Genomic DNA, 12,417 nt, shown 5'->3' with positions numbered 1-12,417 from the left:
TTCCATTAAAAAGCAAAACAAAATAAGACAAGTCTATTTTGATAATTACCATGGCTGAAATGAAAATCTTCCCTGTTGTTGAAAAGGCTAATGAGTCCCCCTAAAGAGTTCTCTAGAAAATTATTGATGTCTTTTGTTTTTATATCATCTTCATGTCTTAATCTATCCCTCTTCTCTCCCTGACACAAAGAGAGGTAGCTAGGTGTCAGAGGATAGAGCACTAGTTTTGGGTTTAGGAAGACCTGAATTCAAATTCTACCTCAAACACTAGATGTGTGGCACCGGGCAAGTTACTTGACCTCTCTAAGCTTCAGTTTTTTTATGCATAAAATAGGAACAATAGCACTTACCTCAGAGGCTCAAATAGAATAATATATGACACACATACACTCACACACACACACACACACACACACACACACATTGTGAGAATTAGAGTGCTACCAACCTGTTGAGAAAGATATTGCAGGGAAGCTCTGCCATGAAAAGAACGCACGTGACTTCACATCTGGAAGTGACCTTTTCTGGGGTTTTAAAGGTCAGATTGGCATCAGGAAGTGATGTCTGCCACCTGTGGGTCCTGTCAATCAGTGTTACCAGCCAATTAGCTTGGAGGGGTGTGTGTGTGGTGTGTGTGTGGTGTGTGTGTGTGTGTGTGTGTGTGTGTGTGTGTGTGTGTGTATGGCCCTGTTTCCTGTTTCACAGGAGGCTTCTGGGAGAAGCTGCAGAGGAGTGAGGCTTTTTCGGTTCTGGACTTGGGCTTGGTGGGAGGTCGGAGGCTGGCTTTTAGAGATAGCTAGATGAAGGCTGTTTTACCTCTCTCTCTCTCTCTCTCTCTCTGTCTCTCTCTCCACTAACCCCTAATATACATTAATAAATACTTAATGCCCCCAAATTGGTGCCATATGGCATCACAGCTAGAATTTTAGACCTTACTATACATATATATGTATATATATATATACACACACACACATACATGTATACACACATATACACACTATATTTGTTGTTGTTTAGTCATTTCAGTTGTGTCAATTCTGTGTGACCCAATTTTACAGATGAAGAAATTGAAGTGATTTGCTCAAGGCCTCACAAGTACTAGGTAATCTAGTAATGGTATTCTTTAAATGGAGATAATTCTCCTTTTTAGGGGTAAGATATACAACAACCAGATTTCCATTCTATTTCACGAATAGAAATATGGCCTCCTGAATTCTCTCTCATATATACTACCATAGTGGAGATGATGTCCTTTCAAATGAGAATAGTAAAGGGTTGCTTTTCAGTTGTGTCTCACTCTACGTGACCACATTTGGGATTTTCTTGGTGAAGATACTAGAACAATTTGACATTTTCTTTTCCAGCTTGTTTTATACATGAGGAAACTGAGGCAAACAGGGCGAAGTGACTTGCCTAGGGTCACACAACTAGTAAGTCTCTGAGGCCAGATTTGAATTTAGGTCTTCCTGACTCCACAGCCAGTGTTCTATCCATTTCTCACCCAGCTACCTTAGTAAAGAGTAGTTGAATGGAATGCCATTTTCAAAAAATCTATACTTTTGTTTTTCAACAAGGACTTGAGATGAGTAGGAGGATCGGACCTAGTATAGAATAAGGTATTTAGGGATAAAACAAAGTAGAAAAAGAAGACGGTTTGGCTCCTAGGCAGCAGAGCCAAGTAGGCCACACAACTCCAGCAATGAATTTGGCTGAAAGCTTTCCCACAGATAAGGCAAAATGGACAACATTCTGGGTTATAAAGTTTTCATTTTCTGACCACAAAAAGCACAGGAATTCATCTACAGAGACACAATCTTCCTTAGAATTTTATTTGAGCAGAAATTTAGTGCATAGGTCCTTGTTAGAGGATGTTGAATAACACAGTAGACAATGTGTTCAACCAATTTTCTGAAAGGACACAGATACACAGCTCAATGAGATAGTTGTATCAGCTCTCCCACCCCCTTATAAAAGCTGATAATAAGACATTAAATCATAACTCAGCAAAGGCATCTCTGTGAGGGCCTCAGATAATGTTGTCTAGAGCTTTAGCTTTTGGAGACTCCAACTTAATGCAGGGACGAAACTGAGAAGAGGATAAATGGATAGCTGACACATCCATTAGCTCGTCTCTTTCAAATATCATGTGTCTTCAGCTTTGCACAGGTTCTGGAGTACATTCAATTCACAAATGCCTGAAGTGCTAAAACTTTTTCTCTCTCTTTTTATTTATTTTTTTATTAAAATGAGAGATATTGACTTGTCTATAAGGGAGAGAGACTGTGACATATTAATCCAGAGGCCCACTCACCTTCATCACTACCTCTCCATTAGTGAGTTTTCATACAGACTATTTGTGCTCAACCTGTGGGAGGGCCTTATGAGGTCATGTTGGTCTGATCAGCCATAGCTGAATATACTGTACAGTAACTTGGACATCATGATGTCATTTTGGTCTTCTAGTACAAAGAACAACATGGATGAATCTAGAATTTATCTCATTGGCATCCTCAGTGATTTTCTATTTCCGTTTTAGGTCCTTTTTATCATCCAATTGGTCCTACAGGAGACAAATAGCTCTTTACTTTGAGGTGCAGTAAGGTATAATTAATAGGAAGATGTACGTACAAACCCTGCCTCAGACACTGTCAAGCTAGGCACGTCATTTATTCCTCTCTGGGCCTCATCTTTAAAATAAAAAAAAAAAAAAAAAGGAATGGGGCTGAACTCAATGACCTCTGTGATCTCTCCTTTTGGTAGTTTTTTTAGTGAGGCAATTGGGGTAAAGTGACTTGCTTAGGGTCACACAGCTAGTAAGTGTAAAGTGTCTGAGGCTGGATTTGAACTCAGATCCTCCTGAATCCAGGGCTGGTGCTCTATCCACTGCACCACCTAGCTGCCCCTGTGATCTCTTTAGATCTAAATATATGATTCTGTGATCTTATGATCCTTCCTCTGTTTCTTAAAAATAACGGCTTTATTACTGTCTGCAAGATGACAGTGGGTAAGAAGGTAAATTGAACACGGAGGGTGTATAGTGTATAAACTGCTTTTATAAAATAATATTTCTCAAATTGGTACCTTGTGTGATATCTCTTATAGGGGACCTTTATTTGCATGAGCAACTTCCTATCCATTTAGGTTACCAATGGTAGACAAGGTCCTTTTCTAGAAGGGTAGGAATGTGGGCTATTTTCTAAAGTCTAGGACTTGGCATACCTAACACACTTAAGTATAGGATTTGATACTAGAAAGGAGAGGTTGACATTCACTTAAGGAAATTTAAAAATGGAACTTTTTTTTTTGTCTTCAGACAGAAGGTTGTCTCACTTCAGCATGGGTGTGACCAGCAGGGGTACCTAATTATAGAACTGAAACTTTTATTTTTAAGAAGGAACTTGGGCTCTGTTCAAACTGTCACTCTACTGACTGAAGGACTGCAGGTGCTCAAATTAAATTTCATAACTGCTAATTCACCTGCTTTTAGTGTGGGATATGGGGGTGCATGGAAGAGGTTAGTGTTGAAGATAATAAAATCACAGCTATTGAGATGGATGGGACCTCAGAGGCTACTGAATCCAATCCATTCTTTTTTTTGGGGGGGGGGGGCAATGGGGGTTAAGTGACTTGCCCAGGGTCACACAGCTAGTAAGTGTCAAGTATCTGAGGCTGGATTTGAACTCAGGTACTCCTGAATCCAGGGCCAGTGCTGTATCCACTGCGCCACCTAGCTGCCCCCCCATCCATTCTTTTTACAGATTAGGAAAGTGAGGCCCAGGTAATCATTTTATTTCCACCTAGTCAGTTTACTATTCCTTACTCCATAGAGGTTGCTTCCAAATATTTTCATCTGTCCTCAAGCCCTTCTGTAGCACCATTGCTCCTACCCTTTATGTGGAGGAAGTATAACCTCAAGTCACCAAATAATGGATTTCACCAAAAAAAAAATTGAGATCAGTTGAACAGTGCCCCCTTCTCTCCCCCTCCTCATCTCATAAGACTCAGACCTCTCGCCATACCATCACCCCTATCTCACATGAAGAAACGGCCAATTCCCTGGCCAAGGTCAATCTCTTTACATCCACTCTTAATGCTGCTTGTCTTTTCTAGCAGATTACCCCCTCTATCATCCCCATTATTTCTCTTATCTCCAGGCTCCTTCCTTGCTGCCTATAAACACAGCAATGTCTAGCTCATCCTTAAAAAAAACTCTCACTTGATCAAGCCATTCCTGCTAGCTATTGTCCTACAACTCTCCTCACCTTCTTGGCTAAACTCCATGAGAAAATCATCTACACCAAGTGCTTCCATTTCCTTTGCCTTTCACTCACTTTTAAACCCTCTAAAATCTGACTTCCAATCTCATCATTCAACTATGGAGGCAGTAGCTAGTTGGTGCAATGAATAGTGCTGGACTTGGAGTCAGAAGTGCAGGGGCATGGGAGGATTCGAGGAAAGTGTTTATCAAGAGCCTACTCTGTGCCAAGTACAAAAATAGGGATAATAATAGCACCTACCTCCCAGGGTTGTTGAATCAATTGAGTTGATAATTGTAAAGCACTTCGCACCTCACCCGGTTCATAAGTGCTATTAATGTTGTGGTTTTTGTGTGCTATATCTATTAATATTTGTCATATTAAAATTAGTAAATTCTTGTTTGATTATGAAATTAGTTTTAATTTCACAGACCACCTTGAGGAGTCCAGGAATCCCAAGACCATACTTTGGCAACTTCTGCAACTATACTATATTGCCTCTCATTTAAAGGGATTAGAGAAAAAATATAAGACAATTAAATTTAAATTAAATTGAAGTTGATGTTAGGGATGATTTGATAGTCTGTAACCTTATTGATGGCAATGCCACATCAAGAGAAATTTAAATGTAATTGTTGAAAATTTCAAATGATGAATGATATTCTTGAGTTAATGCAATTTTTAAAAGGTTTCACTTTTTTTGGGGGGGAGACTAGTTGAATATATTGTTTTCAAAAATGAATGACACCGAAAATATAACAACTATAATTGTATTTTATTTCCAGGTAAAGTTTATCTTTCAGTTATAATGTATTCTCATCCAAATCCAGCAAGTAAAGAGGTCAAAGAACACAAAGACCCAGAAGAAGGCCATACATTTAGAATTTAGAAAGGGAGTGGTGGTCATAATGCAATGCTTTGAGAAGTGATTGTTTTTTGAGAAGGTTGAGACAGTGAATGTTCCAAGATTTCAGCAGTGAAAAGGAAAATATAGGACAATAGCCTGAAGAGCCGGGGAGAGTTAAGTGAATTTTTTTATTTTTTTGAGGTGGGGTATGGAAAGGTTTTACCATGCTTGTAAGCAACAGATAAAGAGTCAATAGATAAGGAAAGAATGAAGATGAGATAGAGAAAGCAAATGAATCAGGGATCAAATTCTTGAAGGAAATGGGAAGTGAGAGAATCACAAAAAGAAGGGTCATTCTTAACAAAGAAAAGAACCACATTAACTTCTGAGGGTGGAGTAAACAATCACAACTCTCCAGAGACCTTTCCTGCTTTCTCTGATTTTAGCTGTGGTGTTTTGAAGTCTTGATAAAAGCTTGAAAACAGAATAAAAGAACAGAATCTGTATCTAGGCCATATAATTTGTCAGAAAAAAAAAATCAAGGTACTGTCAGGGTGTTAGGCTTTCATACTATGTCTCCTTTAAAATGTTGACTGGGATGTGGTTCCACACCAGCATATGTCATCATAACACCCTTGGGTTATATTCCTTCTCCCTTCTTGAAACCAACATTCCTGAATGAAATGGAATCCCCTAGGGATCCAGTCCTGAAACATGAAACTACCTCCTTGTGTTCAGAAGAAAGGAAGTACCATAACAAGCCTTAGAATCGGAACTGGAAAGCTTATAGTTATGTTCTGACTATGCCACTTACTTTGGACAAATTATTTAATTTCTTTTTGCCTCAATTTCCCCATCAGAAAAATAAGTGTTGAATGGGATAATCTACAAATTTCTTCCAGCTCTGATCTTTGCTTTTATATCCCAGGTTGAGCTCACAGGAAGACATACTGCTTTACATAAGAGATAGGAAAGGCATTTAATTCCCTAGTACCAGTCTGGCAAGGGAAACTTTCCTGAGTCCTTGACATAGTCTCAATTTATCATTTCTGAGCTATTATTATGATAAGGAAAGTTAATACTTATTTAGCATTTTAAGGTTTACAAAATATATTATTTCATTTAATACAATAACTTTGGGAGGAAAGTGCTATTATCATTACCATTTATAGGTAGAGAAACTAAGGTTGAGGGGGATTTGATGTTTTGTCCAAGATCAAACAGCTGGTAAGAGTATGAGTTAAGATTTGAACTTAGGTCTTCCTCCATTAAAATCCAGTACTATATATACTAGTCCAGAAGTATTAAACTTGCTGCTACTTGAGGGCTGCAAAGCTCCTATCAGAACCAGATTAAAATGCAGTTGGGAAATGTTTAACAAAATAAATGAAGATACAATACAACATAGACAATATTAATTTTTGGTTTTCTTAGTCTATATGTGACCTACGTGAATAGCTTCTATTTGAGCTTAACACTACTAGACTAGTCCATGCTGCCTCTTCATTATCTTCTAATGCCTAGCTTTTTAAACTATGGGTCAAGAGGTCACATAACTGAATGTGGGGGTCATGAAAAATTGGCAACAGTCAAAGGTTATGTATACCTATTTCATATATATGAATATAATATATAAGAAACATTAATATTTAACAAATATGAAGATATAATGAATATAATATATAATGATATGAATATAATATATATTACATATTGTGTATACCTATTTCATGTATAAGAAATAGGTATACATAACCTTTTACTATTGCCAAATTTTTTGTGACCTCCCATATATACACATACCTACATACATATGTATATACATACATACATATCCATATATGCACATATGCATATACATACACTTACATATACACGCATGCACACATATATCATGAGTGGAAAAAATTTAAGAAGCCCTGCTCTAATGCATTCTTCTTCAGTATAACAATAGGAGCCAGTTTACCAATTACTGGGTTTTTTGAGAATTTGATACTGTTAGGTAGTATAGTGGATAGAGTGCCAGGCCTGGAGTCAAGAAGATTCATCTTCATTTGAGACACTTAGTTGGGTGGCCCTGGGTAAGTCACCTAACCCTATTTACCTCAGTTTCCTCATCTGTAAAAGGAGCTGGAGAAAGAAATGGCAAACCACTCCAGCATCTTTGCCAAGAAAACGCCAAATGTGGTCAGAAGGAGTCAGACACGACTGAATGACAACAGCTATTTTTAATATATCTCAACTTCAAGAAACATTTATTAACTGCCTACCATCTTCAGAGCCCTGTGTTTGTTGCCAGAATAGATTGAGAGATTAAATAAAACCCTAGATTTCCTGGAGTTTATAATTCATTAACTCAAAATCACTGCCCTGAGGTACAATTGTAAGCATTACACCCTAGATTTCTGGTCTGATGCTTATGCATTCACTTTTTGTAGCATCTGTTCTGGTGTTATCTTGGGGGTAGGTGGTGGTGGGGAGGCTAGCCCATTCTGATATATCAGATTCTTGAGAAACTTTTGTCAGTCAGAAATTTCCAGGTATAAGGATAGTCCCTTTGAAAGATGGAGGAAGATAATAGGTAGTTCCTGGCTTTGAAGAAATTATGACTTCAGAATCATAAAGATAAATTATTTGGCAATGACTGAGACCCCCCCCCTCCCCTCCCACACATACACTTAGAGGTAGATTTTAAATAATTCTGGAGGTAATAGATTTTTTTTTTCTTTAAACCTTTTTTTTTTTTTTGGCAGGGCAATTAGGGTTAAGTGACTTGCCCAGGGTCATACAGATAGTGTTAAGTGTCTGAGGCTGGATTTGAACTCAGGTCCTCCTGAATCCAGGGCTGATGCTTTATCCACTGCACCACTTTTATCTAGTTAATCAATTATGAGAATCTCTGATTCAGGTGGTAGGACTATTGGGATCTACAAAAGCTGAAGAAAAAAAAATTGTTTAGCTTAATGAGGGACAGCTGGGTGGCTCTTCAGTGGATAGAGTTCTGGGCCTAAAGTCAGGAAGACTTGTATTCCTGAATTCAAATCTGACCTCAGATATTAGCTGTGTGACTCAGGTAAGTCATTTAGTCCTCTTTGCTTCAGTTTCCTCATCTGTAAAGTGAATTGGAAAAGGAAATAGCAAACAACTCCAGTATCTTTGCCTACAAACCACAAATGAGGTCATGTAGAGTTGGACACAACTGAAATGACTGAACAAAAGCTTAATGAAGCAACTTTTTCATACTCCTCTTTCTTACATAAACCATAATGTTTACTATAAACAATATATACTGCTACATATTATAGTATTTTTCCTAAAATCAAGTCTGAATTTGTCTCTTTGCCACTTCTCTTCACTCCTCCTAGTTCTGTCCTCTGGTGCCAAGCTGAACAATCCTAATTCATGGGAGCATCCTTTAAATACTCAAAGTCAGCTACTGTGGTCTTTCCTTCAGTCATCTATTTTCTTGGTTCTATACCAAGTTCCTTCAATTGCTTTTCATAGGATGCCTGCTAAAGGCCATTCACTTTCCTGTTTGCCTTTCTGTAAACATTCTCCAGTGTACCACATTCTTACTAAAATGAGATGGCCTTCCACATAGTCTTGTGCACTGTGGCTCATGTGGTGATAGGACACCAGAGCTGAGGTCAGCTATGGGGGGCTGGGTGAGGGGGAGCATGTGTATGGGGGAAATTGGTTTCCAGTGAAACTGTAGTTCAAATTTTACAAAATTTTGCAAAAAGGCTGTATATTCAAGTAAAAGAGCTGAGACTCCTTCTCCTCCCCAGAGGCACAGTTTATAGAGATTCCAGCATGTTTAGCTTCAAATGATCTTCAGATTTGAGGTTGTTTAAATAACTTTGTTACATTTTTGTTTGAGTTCCCAGAAATATTTTACATTCTAAACTCTATATAAATAGTCCAAAGCCAGGTAGATATCATCTCCTTTATATAATTTGGGACACTGTTGTCTCATTTGCCACACTCAGGTTTGACTGGGGACTTGTAATAGGATACTGGTCCAAAACTGTGATATACAATTGGAAATTACATAGTTTTTGTTAGCTCTGGATTCTAGTGACATTCATTGTCTACCAAGGCAAAAGGAAAATAAAGACTTAGCAACCAATAAAGATAATTCAGAGTCCCAAATGAAACTTTAGGTCCAAATGATCAGGTTGGCTATATGGCCTAAATTAATATGATAATTCCCACTATCCACTTTTGTGCTATTTACATACTGCTTATAAGCGTAATAAAAGATACGTATGTTGCATCTGGGTGTTTTCCCCAACCTACAGGGTGGGTCCTATGGAATATAGCTATCCTGGATCCTGCAACCCTAAAACTATTACTCATGATGCCCCAGTGATATATTTCCATTTAATAGTCAGTCAGAGGATACAATCTGTTTAAAGCAAAGGCAATTAAAGGCAGAAAAATCCATTTTCATTGAAACATAACATTTCCTGCATAATAAGCCTGAAGTGTGTTCTCTAAGAAATGCACTCAGCATCAGTGGGAAGATTGAACTGTGGTGCTAGAGAAGACTTTTGAGAGTCCTTTGGACAGCAAGGAGGTCAAATCAGTCAATACTTAAGGAAATTAATTCAGACTCTTCTTTGGAAGGTCAAATACTGAAGCTGAAGCTTCAATACTTTGGCCACATAAAGAGAAGGGCCTCATTGGAAAAGACCCTGAAGTTGGGAAAGATTGAAGGCAAAAGGAAAAGGGGATGAGAGAAGATGAGATGGAGAAATAGTGTCATGGAAGCAATCAACATGAACTTGGACAGACTTCAGGAGAGATTGGAGGATAGAAGGCACTGGCATGCTATGGTCCATGGGGTTGAAAAGAGTTGGACACAAGTCAACAACAACAACAACAACAACAACGACAACAACAGATATATATATGTGGAGAAGTGCACAAATAGGAAGAATACGTGGGCAAAGCACACACACAAAGACGTATAAAATTCTAGGACACATGGTGTAGGGTGTACCTACATATGGAAAAATGTGAGCAGAATTTATATTTGGAGGCTTACACATAGTACCCATGTACCAGGCCACTTCTTGCTTCTGATTCTTTAGGACTACTGATATTTTCTAGTGATGTCATCACACTGCTCCCTCTGACATTGGTCTTATAGTCTCCACTATATACTCTACCACTAGATGCTTCCAGATGTTGATACTGCTATACTTATGGTGCTTGGCTATTGTAACTACTCTTTCCAGTTTAGGGTTCCATTGAAATCTTTAGCTATGGTATTCCTATGCTCTTTTAAAAAAAAAGTAGAAAGCTTTGGCAAAGGATCAGCAGAAAACCCACCAATTTCTTGTGCCCTCAGAGCTTGGTGACTACTATCTTAGGAAATGAAGTTGATAGAAAAATAAGAAACATCAATAAATAATTTAAAAATAGAAAAATGAATGAATAACCTGTCTGAATCTCATTCATGCCTGTGTCCTGATTTCATCATACATTAAAAGAATACTTGTATTGTGCAGTCCTTATATTTTAATACTTTAAATTGATAAAAAAAGTAGAATTTTTTTCTGTTTTGTATAGGGAGAATATTGCTACTGATATAAGATCTTTCCTTGTCTGCTTCCAATTTTCTCTTTGCAAAGAGAGCTAATGATAATTTACCCAATTTTAAGAATCATACTAAAAACACTTTCAGTAAAAACTAGATGGAGCTATTCTGTTGTAACATAGTTATCAAAAGAATTGCTCATTAGAATCCTGAAACAGATAAACAAGAAACTAAATACCCTTTCACTTAAAAGAAATCTGAAATAATTTCCTCTCATGTGCTCTTTTTTTCTCTTTTATTTTCTTTCTCACCAGAAGATGAAGACAGGTGTAGCAAGAAAAAAAAAATCCTTGGTGGATAAATCCCAGTGAAATTAATTCGACTTATAGCCATCAAGAGTGATTCAAATTCACACATATTTTAACTGTAATGCATGAACATCATATTAAAATGACTTCCACTTGCCTTTGGAAAAATCCGTTTGGAGTATCCAGTTTTGACCTTGCTTATATCAGCATTTATTACCACTGTCACCATGCCTAATAACTCTTGTATTAATAGCTTGCCAATGTTGGCATTAGGGGATAATTAGGAGATCATCAGGTTTTTAATGAAGAATGCCATCTGATTTTATTTTAAACGTGTTGTTGCCTGGTTACAAGGCAAAGGTCTTGGTCCAGTGATGTTTTTTGAAACATTGGTTTTGTTCCTATACTCTGCTCAGAAGATGGGACTAGAATAGAAAAGGAAAAGAAGATAGACAATTTGATTGAGGGGATGTTAAAATCCCTAGAGTCTTATATAAACATATTAACTCAGGCTACTGTGTACCTCATTTAACCCAGCCACAATGTTTCCATTTCTCATACTGAAAAGGTCAGTGGTTTTGAAGCCAGAAGACCTAGGTTCAAATCCTGTTTTGCTAAGTTCTACTTGTGTAATACCTTGTGTCTACCTTGGATAAGTCACCTTACTCCCCTTATTCCCAGATTCCTTGACTCAAAAACAGTTTTGCATCATATATTCTCTGAGACCTTGTCTAGACTGATTCCATCCTGTGTCTTTCACTATAATTTCCAACATTAACAACAGAATGAATATCTCTATAGGAGCCTTATATAATCAAGATGAAATTATAGGACCATATCATGGGACATAAAGAAGAAGTAAAATTTTTAGAGTTTGGATCCTATTAGTTCAAGGTCAGGTCGGATGAAGTTTAATTAAAAAAAACACAAATAAACAAATATATTAAGGCACACTCTGTTTTTGAGGACATTAACTTTTAAGGAGTTATGGAATTGTGTAAATATGGATTGTGATGTAGAAAGTTTACATTAACCTGTTCAGGAGTAAGCCATGGTGAAGAGACATGATATAGATTCTAATATATGAATTATGCAAAAGAAGTTCAGTGTTTGCGATTCAGATAAAGAAATATAGAACTGGGAAGAATGACACAAGAATGATAGCGCATAATCAACTTAGATAGTAGATCCATGGAAGGCTTTACTGACTTACTATTAAGTATTTCTACTGTGCCCTGATCATTAAAGTTTACTTTCTTGGCCCCTTTTCCTCATTACATATTTTCAATTTTAATTTAAAACAATTTCTTCAGTGAAGTAGTAAAACATGGTTTGGAAGATGATGAAGAATACCAATAGCTGAGGCTCTTTTCCTCCACATACTCAACGTTGAAAGTGAGTTGAGGGCAGCAAGTTCTAGGAGGGCAGCATCCTTGCCTTAGCTAAGCTTAGTATTTC

The sequence above is a fragment of the Dromiciops gliroides genome, chromosome 1 (genome assembly GCF_019393635.1).
Source record: "Dromiciops gliroides isolate mDroGli1 chromosome 1, mDroGli1.pri, whole genome shotgun sequence".
NCBI classification, from domain to species: domain Eukaryota; kingdom Metazoa; phylum Chordata; class Mammalia; order Microbiotheria; family Microbiotheriidae; genus Dromiciops; species Dromiciops gliroides.
Note: the sequence above shows the minus strand (reverse complement) of the source record.